At 42.4% G+C, this 17804-nt stretch overlaps 1 protein-coding gene across 2 annotated transcripts in view; it reads right to left on the bottom strand.

Moving 5' to 3' along the window:
* The window catches only part of PLXNA1 (plexin A1), a 395495-nt gene that overhangs the window by 128752 nt on the left and 248939 nt on the right, over positions 1–17804 (bottom strand). The gene's annotated exons all lie outside the window — the stretch shown is intronic.

Below are 17804 nucleotides of genomic sequence, written 5' to 3'. Positions count from 1 at the left end.
CAGGATCCCAAAGTATCATTTGTACTACACAATGATATGGTTAAGTTCAGTGTAATGGTTCATAAACGAGCAGAAGGCAGCAACTGCTTGACAATACCTGGGAACACTAGGCAAGTATAAGAAGCGAACAAGCTTGTATTGCCCAACAGAGCCTGTGGAGAGGAGGTTTTACTGGGTGGGAGTGAGGATTTACAAGTATCTGAATACAGCCATAAGCACTGAGGTCTCGGCTCTTGCCAGAAGCACCAGAGGATTTTCAGCCAAATGTTCAGCATCAGTCTTTATAATCTAAGCCACAATATGACATTAGGAAAACAACATCCCTTAGGACCACAGTAAGGAGCTGGGAGAAATGCCAAAGATGGATGTCCCCTACTGGGTCATCCACGTCATTCCCCGCAGTGCCATGCCCTTAGCACCATGCTGGATCAACTGAGGTCACTACTGACTCAACAATGACAGCACCCTTGGCACTGAGGCACCACCACCAATGCCTGCATAAACAGCATTACAAACGTCACAGCGTAATACATTCCTTAATCCCTGTGCCAAACGCCTTCTCCTCTTCCCACATTAGGCCCCATAACGCATTCCATGTGGTCAAATGTGTACCCCCTGTGATCTCTCCATCTGACTTCGCAGCATTGGGATCCTTTCCTCCCCAGCCACTTGCACGTGGGTTGAATCACAGACTTTGGGAGCTTTATTTTTGGATTTATGAAAGGCGATTTTCATGAACAGAAGGCAAAGCAAGAGTCTTTGACTGCAAGAAGTATTTGAGTCTTAACACGTAGTCATTCATAGGAAAATTATAGAGTTACCAAATGTTTGGGTCAGATTTGCATTTTGGGACTGTAATGTCTTTCATCTGGTTATGCGGCAACATATTGCAAACCTCATCTTTTACTTCCTTTTCTACCCACACATGCTGCCAATGTGTGTGCTATGCCCCTCCCTTTTCTCTGGTTACAAGTTTCAATCTGTGTATTTTTCCATGTGTTTAGATACAGACAGGTTCCTCCTCCAATATCTTATTTGTGCATTTCTCACTTCTGCAAGTTTTTATCCTTGAAAATCCTTTTCCCAATTATTATGGCCCTACTCAGGGCCATAATAATCTACTAACAAGGGTCATATTTTGAATTGTGCAATGTTTGAAGGAGCAGCATCATTTGCTTTATTTATTCTTGTGTGAGGTGAGAAAAATAAAGTAACCCCTTCTCCCCAATGTGAAGAGCAACAGAGGTTTTGGCAAAGCCCTCTCCTTATGGGCTTCAGCTGTTCATTTCCATTTGCCTCAGCTTTGTTCAGACTGGGGACAGTGGATTCAGAGCTCTTTGCCTTGGAAATTGTATGGGAAAACCCAACTGGCTACTTAGGTCTCCTTTTTTGCTTTTGTTTTTAAAGCAGCAGCGGCCTTCTTCATGATGGTGATGGCTGCAGATTTTTATGCTAAGCCAGAAACATCAGACACGAAGACACCCCAGAAAAAAATATCCCCCAGCCTTTAGTACATAAGAGCCCAATTACACTGGTATAAAAGCAGAATACAAAATTGTAGCCTTTTGCTCTAAATGTGTTGTGTTTTCAACCATCACCTATTCAAGCAATGATTCTGAATCTTAGCAGACAATGAACAGGAGAAAAGAGCTGGGGGGATGGGGGAGGCTGTTCAGGTGAAGGAACAGGTAAAAGGTTCTCAGCTAGAAAGCCAGCTCAGATCTAGGGATGTCAGAGAATTTCGCCATGAATCTCGGGGAGGCCGAATGTCAGTGCATTTGGCCCCCCGAAATCAGTGGCAGAACGGTCTGCCCTCCCCACCCCACCCCGGGACGGGACTTACCTTGGGCGGATCTTGCTGGCGGCGGCTGCGGTTCGGCGGCAGTGGCTGCCGGTCTTCTGACCGGCTGCCACCGCCACCATTTCTAGTTAAAACAAAAACAAAAAAATGTGATAGGCTATGTAAAGATTTACGTAGCCTATCACGGCTAGATTTTTAAAAAACACTGTGATAGCACAGCACTTCATTATAAACACAACCTAGCTTAGACATGAACATCACACTTGCTGATGTCACCAATTTGGTTGTGTGAGTCAAAGCTGTCGGCTTAGAAAAAGAAGTCCATAATGCTCTGCTGGCACCAACAGAAAGCAGCAGCACAACTGTCTTTCCAGATCCACTTCTGGGACCTCAGTGATCCAAGAAGATTCTACTCTAGAGTTTTGTGTACCATTAACTACTTGTGGCAGCTTTTAATAGCCAAAACACATACACTATTAATATGCTAGAAGTCATCTTCATGTTTCATTCATATTTTCACTTCAAAACAAAAGGCCATTTTGGCAGTACATGCAAATAGGTGTATTAAGAGACTCCTTAGGTAATTCCTATACCTAGGAACAGATGTGGTCATCACCAGAGAAAAATATACAGAAAGGGACCATAGCTCAGTAGTAGAGTACATGCTTTGCATGCAGAAGGGCTCAGGCAGATGTTAGAATCAGCAAAACCCGACTCTGGCAAAGTTCTCCAAATTCCATCTTGAAGCTTGAGTCTGTATCAGATTGAGAGCTTTGTTTTTTTCCTTTTCACATGAAAATCTCTGTGTATTTTTGTGCGTATTTTTCCAAATGTATGCATCAATTGTGTGCATTTCTGAACTGTACGAATTCTGCTCCTATTGTTTAAAGTGTATTTGTGCATATTTTTTCCAAAGGATGCATTTTCCATGTGCATTTTTCAAAAGTACATCTTTTTCAAATGTATGCATGCTATTGAATACATTTGGGGGGGGGGGGGGAATGAATCACTTTGCAAGCCTGGAAATGTTCAGACTTCGAGCTCAGATTGTGTCCAAGTCTGTGTTCAGTCCAGACGGTGAAAACTGTGTAAATCCTGATCAAAAATGAACTGAAACCAATTTCTCATACATCCCTAATACCAGGTTCAGTCCCTGGCACCTCTAGTTAAAAAAGAGCTCAGGTATCATGTGATGGGAAAGACCCTGCAGAGCATCTGTCAGTCAGAATAGAAAACACTGGGAAAGATGACCAAAGAGTCTGACCAAGTATAAAGCAGCTTCCTGTGTTCTTACCATCAACCGAAGTGGCACAATTATGAATTAAAACATATCATTGTTGATTTAGCAGACAAAATGTGTGAAACATGAAAGACTGAAATAACTAGCTTTGGGGAAAGAGAAGTACAGTAATTAGGAAAGGCTGTGCCTGTGTCTCGGATATATTTTATTTTATTTAGTTTTGTTAATTTATACCACTCTTTTCCATCCGAAGGTACCCAAGGCCCTACCATTTCCTCCCAAAGTGAAATCCAGTGCATAGTCCCTTAATTGTTAGCTTGGCAAGCATCAAACTAGTATGATGGCTTGGAGCAGCCATCAGACAAGCCTCATGCCATCATGAGAAAATCAAAAGGAAACATATTGTCAGAGTCAGGCACTTTACTAGGACAATAGAGGCAAAGTTTAAAGTTAAGCTTAAGTCAGTGGTGTCCTGGACAATGAAGAAGTGCTATATTATATATAAATGCTATATAAATGCTCTTTCTTTTCCTCATCATGTGAAAACTACAAAGTCTTTTTAATGCCAAAAATAATTAGTACCTAACCTATAACACCCCTTCATGGATCACTGCCTTGTTGTGGCGAAGGGGCTTGCGTAACTCAGTGAAGCCATAAGCTATGCCGTGCAGGGCCACCCAAGACGGACAGGTCATGGCAGAGGGCTCTGACAAAATGTGGTCCACTGGAGAAGGAAATGGCAACCCACTCCAGTATCCTTGCCAAGAAAACCCCATGGAACGTATCACAAGGCTAAAAGAGATGACGCCCCTCAGGTCGGAAGGTGTCCAATATACTACTGGGGAAGAGCAGAGGGTATTTCCAAGTAGCGCCAGAAAGAGTGAAGCGGCTGGGCCAAAGCCGAAAGGACACTCAGCTGTGGATGTGTCTGGTGGTGAAAAGAAAATCCGATGCTGTAAAGAACAATATTGCTTAGGAACCTGGAATGTCAGATCAATGAATCAAGGTAAGCTGGAGGTGGTCAAACATGAGATGGCAAGATTGAACATCGACATCTTGGGAATCAGCGAACTCAGATGGACAGGCATGGGCGAATTTAATTCAGGTGACCATCATATCTACTATTGTGGGCAAGAATCCCTTAGAAGAAATGGAGTAGCACTCATAGTCAACAAAAGGGTGGGAAAAGCAGTACTGGGGTACAATCTCAAAAATGATAGAATGATCTCAGTACGAATCCAAGGCAAAACATTCAACATCACAGTAATTCAAGTCTATGCCCCAACCACTGAGGCTGAAGAAGCTGAGGTTGATCGGTTCTATGAAGACCTACAACACCTTCTAGAACTAACACCAAAAAAAGATGTCCTCTTCATCATAGGGGATTGGAATGCTAAAGTAGGAAGTCAAGAAATCACCGGGATAACAGGCAGGCATGGCCTTGGTGTACAAAATGAAGCAGGACAAAAGCTAATAGAGTTTTGCCAAGAGAACATGCTGATCATAGCAAACACTCTTTTCCAACAGCACAAGAGGCGACTCTACACATGGACGTCACCAGATGGTCAATATCGAAATCAGATTGATTATGTCCTTTGCAGCCAAAGATGGAGAAGCTCCATACAGTCAGTAAAAACAAGACCTGGAGCTGACTGTGGCTCAGATCATGAGCTGCTTCTTGCAAAATTTCGGCTTAAATTGAAGAACGTCGGGAAAACCACTAAACCGTTCAGGTATGACCTCAATCATATCCCTGATGAATATACAGTGGAGGTGAGGAATAGATTTCAGGGATTAGACCTGATAGACAGAGTGCCTGAGGAACTATGGACGGAGGTCCGTAACATTGTTCAGGAGGCAGCAACGAAATCCATCCCAAAGAAAAAGAAATGCAAGAAAGCAAAGTGGCTGTCTGATGAGGCTTTACAAGTAGCTCACGAAAGAAGGGAAGCGAAAAGCAAGGGAGAAAGGGGAAGATATACCCAACTGAATGCAGAGTTCCAGAGAATAGCAAGGAGAGACAAGAAGGCCTTCTTAAATGAACAATGCAAAGAAATCGAGGAAAACAACAGAATGGGAAAGACTAGAGATCTCTTCAAGAAAATTGGAGATCTCAAGGGAACGTTTTGTGCAAAGACGGGCATGATAAAGGACAAAGAAGGCAGGGACCTAACAGAAGCAGATGAGATTAAGAAGAGGTGGCAAGAATACACAGAAGAACTATACAGGAAAGATCTGAATGTCCCTGATAGCCATGATAGTGCGCTCACTGAACTTGAGCCGGACATCCTCGAGAGTGAAGTCAAGTGGGCCTTAGGAAGCATTAGTAACAACAAAGCTAGCGGAGATGACAGTATTCCAGCCGAGCTATTTAAAATCCTAAAAGATGATGCTGTTAAAGTGCTGCATTCAATATGCCAACAAATCTGGAACACTCAACAGTGGCCACAAGACTGGAAAAGGTCAGTTTACATTCCAATTCCAAAGAAGGGCAACGCCAAAGAGTGTTCAAACTACCGCACAATTGTGCTCATTTCACATGCCAGCAAGGTGATGCTCAAAATCCTACAAGCTAGGCTTCAGCAGTATGCAAACCGAGAACTACCGGAAGTACAAGCTGGGTTTAGAAGAGGCAGAGGAACTAGAGATCAAATCGCCAACATTCGCTGCATCATGGAGAAAGCAAGAGAATTCCAGAAAAACGTCTATTTCTGCTTCATTGACTACGCTAAAGCCTTTGATTGTGTGGATCACAACAAACTGTGGCAAATTCTTAAAGTGATGGGAGTACCAGACCACCTTACCTGTCTCCTGAGAAACCTGTACGAGGGTCAAGAAGCAACAGTAAGAACCAGACATGGAACAACCGATTGGTTCCAAATTGGGAAAGGAGTACGACAAGGCTGCATATTGTCACCCTGCTTATTTAACTTATATGCAGAGTACATCATGAGAAATGGCGGGTTGGATGAATCAGAGGTCGGAATTAAGATTGCTGGGAGAATTATCAACAACCTCCGATATGCAGACGATACCACCCTAATGGCAGAAAGCAAAGAGGATCTAAAGAGCCTCTTGTTGAGGGTGAAAGAGGAGAGTGCAAAAGCTGGTTTGAAACTCAACATTAAAAAAACTAAGATCATGGCATCTGGCCCCATCACTTCCTGGCATCTAGAAGGGGAAGAAATGGAAGCAGTGACAGATTTTACTTTCTTGGGCTCCAAGATCACCGCAGACGGTGACTGTAGCCATGAAATTAAAAGACGCTTGCTCCTTGGGAGGAAAGCTATGGCCAACCTAGACAGCATAGTAAGAAGCAGAGACATCACCTTGCCGACAAAGGTCCGTCTAATCAAAGCTATGGTTTTCCCAGTAGTAATGTATGGCTGTGAGAGCTGGACTATAAGGAAGGCTGAGCGCCGAAGAATCGATGCTTTTGAACTGTGGTGCTGGAGAAGACTCTTACGAGTCGTCCCCTGGACTGCAAGGAGGTCAAATCAGTCCATCCTAAAGGAAATCAACCCTGACTGCTCAGTGGAAGGACAGATAATGAAGCTGAAGCTCCAATATTTTGGCCACCTAATGCGAAGAGAAAACTCCCTGGAAAAGACCCTGATGCTGGGAAAGACTGAAGGCAAAAGGAGAAGGGGACGGCAGAGGATGAGATGGCTAGATAGCATCACCGATGCAATGAATATGAACTTGAGCACGCTCCGGGAGAGAGCGCAGGACAGGAAGGCCTGGCATGCTATGGTCCATGGGGTCACGAAGAGTCGGACACGACTGAACGACTGAACAACAACCTATAACATACAAACTATGGAGAAGAGATACTTGCTATATTATCCTGGAGTAACACATGACAGATGAATATGAACTTGAGCACGCTCCGGGAGAGAGCGCAGGACAGGAAGGCCTGGCGTGCTATGGTCCATGGGGTCACGAAGAGTCGGACACGACTGAACGACTGAACAACAACAAAACACATGACAGACTATCAGTGACGGATGTTTTGCATATAATTTGTTACTTTGAACAAAAAAGGATTTGTTCAGATGATACATTGTCCCTAGGATTCTACCTGGAATGAGACTAGGAATAGGGTTCGAGCTTGTGTAGCCCCTTCTCTACTCCCCTCACTGAAGGCAGAAAATAATGACTGAGCCACAGATAACCTCCCCAATTCACTAGTTACTTTCTATTGAGGTGAGATGAGTGAGCAAATAACCCCAAGGTCTTCTCCCAGTATCACCAGTGAAGCATTAACTAAACAGCCTCTAAGGCCCATATGCTCAATTTCACCTACCTTAACATTTCAAACATAGGTAATTAGCTGCAAAGAAGGTAGGGCAGAGACTGTGATGAATGACTGCTGCTATCACTTCAGTGGTATCAGTTGGGGGGTTTTTAACTCCCCAGTTAGTGTCACTGGGTCTCCACCTTTTTAATGGGAAAAGAGGTGGCAACTTGTTCATCTCAAAATACAAATAATTCATCAGCCACACATCGACTTTGCATGTTAGTGCCTTCTGTATTGAGCAGGGTGCCACCATGAAAACATGGTTGGTTTTACATCTGAAGACTTCCACAATAGCCAACAACTCTACGAATCATTCACTTTATCTGGCTATAGAGGAAATACATAGAATGCATGCACAGGTTATAATTCCCGGTTTTTCTCTTCTCTCTATCATGGTGCTCACAGGGTTGGGCTTAATGGAATCATAGAATCATAGAATAGTAGGGGCCTATAAGACCATCGAGTCCAACCCCCTGCCCCCTAATCATAGTTATGTGGTTGAGATTATCATCATGCAAACATAAATGCATCACCCTAGCACCAAGTTTATCTTAGTTGTTTAGCCAAAGAGACTGAACAGTTCAAGGTGAGAAACTGGATATATCTTACCAAGAAAAAAAAGATCTAGTTGGCTTTCCAGCAGTACCAATGGGGCCACTCGTGGCAGTGACCACTTGCTCAGCAGGGCTTTTATGCTTCTAAAAAGAACCCCAGAAACAAACAGAAACTCTTGTTTCCAGACAGGCCAGGCCAGTGGAGCTCCCTTCTGTGAGGTCTGCCCACCTACCCCATTTTGGAAACGAGTTCATTTGGGGATAGTTTTAGAAGTGTGAAAGCCCCGTTGCATGAGTGGTTGCTCCCATGAGCACACAGGCAGAATAAGATAGTAGCCATTCAGGTAATTAGGCTTCAGAGTTACATCCTCGTCTTTCAACTGAATAAGGGAAACTCTTTCTGCTGGAGCTATCTCATTAAGCAGTCAGGAGTCCAATGCAGATATTGCTGCTGCACCAATCAATATCTGCCTTTTGTTCTGAAAGTTTCTCCTTATATTTTTAAAGAAATACTGAGAACTTGGAGCACAGCATGCCTCTGTTTAGAGGGAGAACACAACTTTGAGATCAGCTGATCACCTTGAAGGGCTCCAGTAAGATCCCTTGATTTTACCAGAGCATAAGAACAAGACAAAGTCTTCATGCTTCTATTAAGAGATGAGTCTGTTTGGGGTACAATTGGGCTTTACAGCATGTTTGGGGTTTATCCCCTATATCCATATGTCATTGCTATCTGTTTATGTTTCAGTGGCAGGTTGTTCTGCAACATGATACCATCTGTTCCATCTCTCCTTTCTGGGGTGAGCATTGTTTACTCTCATTACTTTGGGGTTAAACATTATCCTTGATAACAGGAAAAAGTAACTCCATTCCTACAATATACCAAACTCTAGAAGGAAAATACCCTTGTCCCTGATCAAACTGGTTTAAGTCAGTCAAACTAAACCGAAACCAATTTTTACTATAAAACACAGTGCAAGCATCGGCACAGATGCGATACTCAGATCAGTTCAGTCAATATTAGTTCCCATAACCACTTTACTACCAACATCTCTGGCAAGAAAATAAAGCCAGAAGCTGATCAACTGATCCCAAGTTAGGCAAAGGGTGCCTGAGTTTTTATTGGCTATTTTTTAAAGCCTCAGCAAACCAGAGTAGGTTATGAGTATCAGGATGCTTCACTCTAGGAATACCTGGCTAGAAAGAGCTAGACTGAAGCACTATTTTGCATCTCAGCCACAAAGTGGTACTTGAAAAGTCATAATTAAATTGTCTGTTAAGATTGTGGACTGCCTAGACAGCAGATTTTCATTTTCACTTCTTCTTCTTCTTCTTTTTTTTCCAAAATGCCTATTATAACTCAGATACTCTATAAACAATAATAATGACAACAATGCCTTAGAGCTCCAGACTCTATATTATGAATTAATTAGGGACACTTTTGTTTCTTTCAATTCTTCCATTATTAAATGGATTTCACAACACTGGAAATTGTGTTCTATGGGTCTGCGATACTGGATATTAATGATTATTCATCCTCACATTAACCCAACAACAGATTCATGTGATTTGGCACTGTTCCAGACATCAAAGGTTTCTTTGGAATCAGCGCTATAAAAATCATCCAAAGTCCCGAAGCTTCATGGGATATTTTGGAAAGTGGAGGACATGATGCCATCTAGTGGAGAGCAGTGTTAATGAATATGGGGAAAGTTTAACATTTGCAAAGTTATGAGGTTGCAAGCATAACGTTGATAAGCTTCCATGGGGAATACACAATACTGAGTGCAATGTCAGAAGCAGACAACAGAAAATAGCAGATACATATTCAAATTCTGTATCTGTATTCTAAGGGACTGTAAACATAAAATACCAATTGCCTCTCAAGATGCCATGTCAGCTCGATATGGGTACAAGATCTTCACCAGATAACTATCTTTACAATTGTGAGGAGAGTACATTTCTAAGGGCCACTTAAAGTAGATGTACTTTAACAGTAAGATCCTGTTAGGGCACTGGGATGTTTTCTCCTAAAATGTATTTCAAACCTGCAGTGAACCAACCTCTGGACTCTGCTTTCTGAAGCTTTTTTGACCCACCAACCTCACTTTCACAATTGGGTATAGAAGGACACCAAGTATCCTGGCATACTGTAATTCCTACTGCTTTGCTGTTTCTACTTTATATCGCAGGAGTTCTGGCTTCCTGTAATATCTGGCCACCTCCTGACTTACACTGGGGTCCCCCATGAATCCATTTGTGGCAGAATTAATAGCAGAAAAATGTCAGATAGAAGCAACATGGGTGAAAAAAAATAATGCCATGGAAATTAATTTTTTTAAAGCTTCAGGTTGTGAGCGGGATGCTTCACTCTACGAATGCCTATTCTGAAAAAAACGACTCCATAGAGCAGAGTCCAGGAGTTAGTGGTCTGCAGGATGAAAAGACAGTTTAGGAGCAAGCATCACAACTCACTACAGCATTGCATGGCTGCATTTACCTTAAACTAAGACCTTTACGGCCACAAATGATGTTCTGGACGCCATTTGCATCCGCAGTCAATCCCCCTCAGCCAGCGATACAGCATGGCGGCCGTATCGCTGGTGCTTCGGAGCTGGCCAGTGGCTCCGCAGAATTGCCGCGGAGTGGAGCCGGCCAAGGAGGATTTCCAGGGGAGGAACAGATCGCCTCCCCCCACGGGCAGATTCCCAAGCGGAAGAACAGGTAGGGAATCCGCCCATCCCTACCTTCAGACCACTGATAACTCTAAAAGCTGTGTTCCTTCCTCTTTTTGAACCTAATGATCCTTGAATTCCTGCATAAAGACCTTAAGCAATTCTATACAACTGTAAAGTCTTGTATAGCACATAATTAGAAGTCTTCAAAGCAACCAACTAAACAGCAGCGGGTTGATAATATTTGGGAGACTATGGCTATGTATAAACTTACTCAGCAAGTGCAGCAAGCAAGGAATCTTAATTTTAAGAAAGATATTATGGCACCATGGCTTCCATTTATTTCCTGTGTTGAAGCCCTTCAAAACTTTTGATCCAATTCCAGCCAAGTACAGTTACCTATATTTTTTCTGACTAATACATGCACGCACCCAATTAAACACTTGTGCACACTTCTTATATTTGCTGTATAGTTTGTATTTTCATTGTTTCATTAGACAGTGAGTTCCTACTTAGGCTGTACTACTGTAGATGTTCCACAAGCGTATCAGTGATAGACTAAAAATTATAATTAGTGAATTTCTTTGTTTCTTTAGCAATCATGTTATATATATATATATGGCCTTTCTGTTGCCTTTTTAAAAACTTTATTCAAAATAAAATAAATTTCAAGGTTTGCTTGATAGACAAAAAAGAAAAAGAAAGAAAATGCCATCTTTAATATTTTCTGTTCTGTTCTGTATTACAGTGTAACTAACCAGAAGCAAAACAGCCTCAGAATATAAACAAGTGTGTCCTCAATTCACAGCCTCTAACTAAACCTCTAGTTCAGGAGTGGAGAACCTTTTCCGGAGGTTTTTCAGAGGTCTTGCCTGGGCTGAATTGGCTCCAGGCAGGCACACTGAGAACCACATGCCAGCAGTGGGCAGGGCCATATTCTACAGTGGGTGGGTCCACATCCTAGTTTAGTTGATTGATCTACCAATCAAAGCAAAGAAAGCTTGCAACACTAGTTGAAACAGCACATTCACATCAAAATCCTAAGCATGTTGTCAGCTCAGGCAAGTCTCACTGAGTTCAGTGAGACTTAGTCCCATATATGAGTAGATAGGATTGCGGCCTCAGTCCTCTACACAAGAGCCCTATGCCCTCCTAGAAGTAGACAATGAAGTCATGATTACGACAAGCATTTACATGTAAGTGGTACAGCTAAGTTAGCAGCATCCCGCCATTTAAAAACTGTCCCATTTTATGTACACAAACCTTCAAAGCATTCTGAAGTCAAAGGAAATAGCCCATTGCTTGCACTGCAATTTTCATATGGCATTAGTTCCACAGCCAGCTTCACCTCCCTCCCACCCTAGTATGTGGAGTGCCACTGCCACCTCCCCATACACCATGATGACATTTATATTTTTATGGCTTGGGAAAGAAGTCCTTTCCTTATTGTTGCTTTAGAAGCTGAGAGCTCTTCAGTGCGCTGGCGGAGAGTACGACCAACACAGGAATCCAAAGGGGTGAGATGAGGCAGGAGATGTCTAATCAGGGAAACAAACCAGTAAAATAGAGGGGGAGGGAAGGGATAAGGAAGCCTTTGAAAGCTGACTTGGAAGAAAGAATGAGGACGCAGGAGGAAGGTAAAAGCATGGAGGGAGTAGTACAAGTATTTTACATGTGCAATTTTAGTTCTGTTATAGTGGGTGCTACAAAGACACTGTGAAGGGGTGCAGAATGTGGTGTTTTGCCTGAACCTACACATTTCTATACAAGCCAAGCCAGGAGGAGGAAAAGACAGTGTGCAAATTCAGACAGGAAAGAAGCCAGTACTATTGCAAGCATATGTTGAACAACAGGCACACTGGAGAAGAAAATTACATACATGAACCATACTGATCGAAATAGCATTTGTGTACAAGCTCTGATTCTTGATGATCCCTACAGCTACTTTTAAGACTGCATTCTCAGCAGTGTTTCATTATACCTTTCATGTGGCATTGTAGGACCAGGATTTTCCTAGATTGTGCCTTGGGGTATCTTTAGAAGCTTATGAAATAATACATTTTCTTCTATTAATTTTCATAGATGGAAGATGAAGGGTCTGATGAGGCCTTAATTAGTGGCAAGAACCAGCAGCATAATTAGCACTCCCTTCCCTCAGGGTCCCATATAATGTGTGAATGTAGATAAGAGCCCTGCTTGTCCTTGCTGAAGGTTTGCCCATGTCACTAGAAACCAGGGCAGGATTAAGCATTAAAAACGCTCACCGCGATCGCCTTCCACCTGGAAACCTACGTCCTCACTGTGGGAGGCTGTGTGGATCCAGAACTGGCCTTCACAGCCACCTGCAGACCCACTGCTAAGACTCTACCCCTGGAAGACAATCTTACTCGGTCACGAGTGATCGCCATGATGATGATTACACTAGCACAAGGCAAAACCTACAACTGAATATGCCACAGCCACATCACTCTCCCCCCCCCCCCGCCACAAGAATGCCCCTGGGAATTACACTATGCCATTCATTCCCATGGGGTATTCTGTCCTAAATTTCAAAGGGAAAGTAGCCATACTGCTGCAGGCAGCCAAGCTGCTGCTTCAAGTAGTGGGAAAAGCTTTTTTTTCTTATTTAAGAAAAAGTGTGTGTGTGGGGGGAGAGATTGGCCACCTTGTCTTTAAATTTCTTTGTTTTTGCCTGTCCATCCCTGAAATTGCCAATATTCTCTCCCCTTCCTGTTTTGTGAGGGACGAATGGTCCCACATAAGAGGGGGAGAGATATTCAGCTCAGTTTAAAATAGAATCTACTTTCTATCCTGCCTTAACCATATTCACAAGTGACACACTTTAAAACAGGAAGCATTCTTTTGTGTGTCACTTATGAAACATATGACCTTTACCCAGCTAAACACACAGAATCAGCATGAACATTTTACTTAAGAAATTTTAAAAAATCTTATCACTGTAACATTTTTAGGGCCATTGCTTCAATTCATACTCATTGTATGCTCTAATAACAAATAATATCAGCATTGCCTTGTGCTGGCAGAACATGAGTGGAAGACCTCAGCAATGGTTACCACGGGGTTGGTTTTAATCCAGCTTGACTAGTTTATGTTTTGAGTTTTGCCAGCCCCACTGCAGTACAATGCAATGAAAAAGAAATGCATACAAGCAATGTGTGTTTTCACCACTCAGAGAGTGGAGGCAAACCTAATATTAACAAAGACCTATGTGTATGTTGAGGCAGGAATAGCAAGTGATGTGGAAGGTTATTGGCCACTGCTAGGAAAGCTTGCAAAGAATGTGTAGATATCCCATGTCTGTCTGTCAATCTCTATTTTCCATGAAGTTAAAAGACAATAAATATAGGCAAAAAAGCAACAACATAACAGCAGGTTTGGGGAGGCACTGTGAATGAAATATGCCCTAAGTCCTCCAAGGGGGATTTCGAGGCATCTGAATATGAACTGGCATTAGCCGCCTTGAGTACCATTTTTGATGGAAAGGCAGGGTACAAATCAATCAATCAAATCAATCCAATCAATCAATTTAGCGTTGGAGACTGGCCACCACAAGAGACCTGACTGTAGGCTGGATCCAAAGCCTCTTCATTCCTCTGAAATGTCCACAGGTGCAGGCACAATTACTGGAGCTAGCATAGTTAATTCACACTCCTACCCCCAGATGCCAACGGGATTTGTTTTGTTGAAAAAGAAAACCTCTTGAGCAGCAGAAGGGGAAAAAAGCCTCCCTCTATCCTGTCTGGTGCAAGCTGGCAGAACTTTGAAAGCGTTGCATTGTCCATCATTACGCTCCTCACCCCAGTTGCACTGCAGGGCCCTAGACATGCGCCCCAAAGTCCAGCCCCAGCAGAGCCACTGACCAGAAACATCTGGTCAGCCCCTCCTGGAACTAGAGAGCGATCTTGACAACCTGAACCAGCAAGGCAATTCTTATCTACTTAATGTTATCACCTGCCCACTCCTAAAAAGAGTGAAAAAATAAAGGTTTCCCCTATCGTGTCCCAGCTTTAGGCAAAAAGGACTCCTCCCCCACGCCAATACAACCAGGTAGTACCAAAGTAGGTGACACCCCTGATCAAACCACAGTAATAATAACCAGGTGTCTCTCTCTCACACACACAAGAATATAAAAAAAATGTCCCAGAAATGCTGTTGGTTGGAAATAATGAATCTTCCAAAGGCCAACGCTACACCTTGGTGCAAAGCCAACATGTGCACACCCTTCTATGAAATCACATGGGAGAGAAAAACCTTATCAAAAAGCGTTTCTGTCTTACAGTCTATCTCACAATCAAACTCTGCATACATCTGTATAAACTGTAAACTATGAAAATATATTGGAAAGAAACACACAGAGACACACACAGCCATAGTCTTAGGACAGTCTACTCCTCTGGGGCTGCTCTGACTAGTAGCTGGCCTTTCCTTTGCTGTATAAACATCAGATGGAATTTGGTTGCATGTAATCAAGAAGCATATAATCCTCATGTTCTCATCACTCAGGAAAAAAAAAAGTTCACAACAGGCATTGCAAAACATCTTGAGCCAAACCATGCTTAAAATCAGACTGCTGATTTTTCTTTCAGCAGGTTTTTAACACAAGGTTAGAGATCGTTTTCTGCAAGCTTCCTAGATGTAACATAGGACTGGCTTGGCAAACATCTTGTGGGGTAACCCTGTCAAGAGGCAACAATGCTTTGGTGGGAACTGGATAATCTGTATTGAAAGGTGTGATAGGAGTCTAATTCCTAGCATCACGGCAATTCCTCTCACTAAAAGCACAATGAATGGCAGGAGAGCAGTTCCACCTCCACTCTGCTTTCTTCAAAGGGTACAGAAAATATTGACAAGCAGAGCAACTCACTCGGGCATTTATAAAATCAAGCTGTAAACCCATCCTTTATCCATGGGATGTTTAGCAAGACGGACTCAAAGCCTCTCCATCTCCCTGTCTAATAGCTGGAACAGCTTTTGGAAAAGGTGCTATCACCAAACTGCTCTTCCCTGGATCAGTATCTTCCCCCTTTCCAGATGGTCTCATAGAAATTAGACGACTGATAAAAAAAACTTGTCTTGTTTTTACTCTTGAGAGAGAAAAATGCTGGCACGCAGGGGGTAGTCTTTATTTTCTTGGTCTGTTTTTAAAACTGGAAATATCAAGGATTGACCCTGAGACATATAAAGCATATGTTCTATCACTGAGCTCTGAGCCCTTCCCTAGTGAGAAAAACATCCAGTTAATCCAAGCCAGGCCTGCAAACCTGATAAATAGTCCCTTTTTATAGATTCCCCAAAAGGACTTTGCCCACAGATTCTAATCATTTGAAAATATGGGCACAACCCAGCCTTATTTAAAACACCTTTTATTTCAATGGGAAAAAGTTAAACACTTGCTTAACTCCCCAAATAAAATAAATGAAACTTAAAAGTGCTTAATTTTTGCTGGTCATATCCTATATTAACATACCTTTGCGACCTCAAGTTTAGACTATTATAATGTGGTTATAGAGTGCCAGACTTTAGACTTCAACTGATGCACAACATTTTGGCTAGCCTTCTGATAGAAAGAAGCACATCAGTGCTCCGGAGTCCACACTGACTTCTTATATTCTCCCAAACACAATTAAGGAGCTGATTTTGACTTATGAAATCTTAAGTACCCTTTGTACCTTATGACTGTAACTGACCCTCTATCATGGAATAGCCTCCTCTGGGGAGATCTGTCAGAATCTTTCAGAACCTATAGGAATGTCTTCTGTTTCCAGCAGCACTGTGGGAAATGAACAAGGAACCAATATCCCAAAAACACAAAAGAAAGAAAGAAAGAAAGAAAGAAAGAAAGAAAGAAAGAAAGAAAGGCCACTTGATAAATTGTGTTATCAGTCCATTTTTGGAGAACTGATGCAAACACACCAGGCCAGTTCTCCAGCACGTGTCAACTAACTGTTCAAAGTATACTAAAGGACCTCCAGTTTACACATGTCACTAAGATTTTATTTATTTATTGGTCTATTCTGGCTTCCTTTAATCTTCTGAAATCACATAACTATTCAGTCTTGAGCAGAGAAGTGATTTAATATTCATACTCCTGGCTCCCAACCCAAGTAAACCTGCTTAGATGAAAAAGTTAACCTTAACACATAGTGATCAGAAAACTCCACAGGAAGAATGTTAGTCACTTTGAGAGGGAGACTGTTCGTGATACTGAGATTTATTAACCTGGCTTAAAGATTTCCCTCTTTATAAAGTATGAACTCAAAAGTCTGTTAAATCCAAAGATATCTAGTTGGTCTTAAGCATTTACATGATTGAATGTATGTGGTCATGTTGTCAGGGCCCAAGCATCATTCTTTGAGGTGCAATACAAACTTGTAACATCCCCCTGCCCCAAACGCATACCATGACCCCATCCCATCCATATGCTCTCATTGGTCATGAAAGAAAAGTTTCTGTTTTAATTCTAAAATTACATTTTTTTACATTTCTGAATTTATACCATGGCCCACACTGTGGCATTTCTACCACGCCCCAAATCACTGTTGTTGCTATTTTTTGTTTGACACAACATCCAATTTGAAAAAGAGCCAACCTCTTCCCACAAACCTTGCTGACTATTTTGTAACTTCCTGGTTGGCACCAGCACTGGCTCCCACTATTTCTGGATTACTGCCCCCAATTATTATGATGCTCTGTCCATCCTGGCTATGCAAGAGGAATTCTGGGACTGGTAGTTCTTGAGAGGGTATGACACATAGGGAAACAGAAATGTCTCTGTATCCCAACTACAGGCCCTCATTTAACTACATAAGTTAACATTCCCTCTGTTCTAGAGAAAGGCCTAGGCTAGAAACTGTTGCTCGTTCTGCTTCTGATTGGCTCCACCAAATCACACAAGAGCTGAATAATAGCTACATAGATAAGTTTCCATAAATATCCTCAAGCGTGATCTACAATTTAGCTTCATTTGTTTTCCACATGCTACTGGAGCTGAAGCCTGGGCTGCGGGGGTCTTGGATTTCTGGGCCCAGGTAACGTGTATCCTCCTCCCCTACTGCATGCTTGAGCCCTGCGTATGGTCATGCATCTTGGCAAGGATTCTGATATGTAGACTCCACAGTTAAATATGCGTCTGAACTTCTTGCCATGTAAACATCAAATAATAGGCAAACATCTGAGATAATTACACTAATAGTGTGAACTAATATGTCACAAG

Source organism: Heloderma suspectum, chromosome 2 (assembly GCF_057233095.1).
Source record: "Heloderma suspectum isolate Gila_16-S chromosome 2, 16-S_ref, whole genome shotgun sequence".
Classification (NCBI taxonomy): domain Eukaryota; kingdom Metazoa; phylum Chordata; class Lepidosauria; order Squamata; family Helodermatidae; genus Heloderma; species Heloderma suspectum.
Note: the sequence above shows the minus strand (reverse complement) of the source record. Positions and strands in the feature narration are given on the sequence as shown.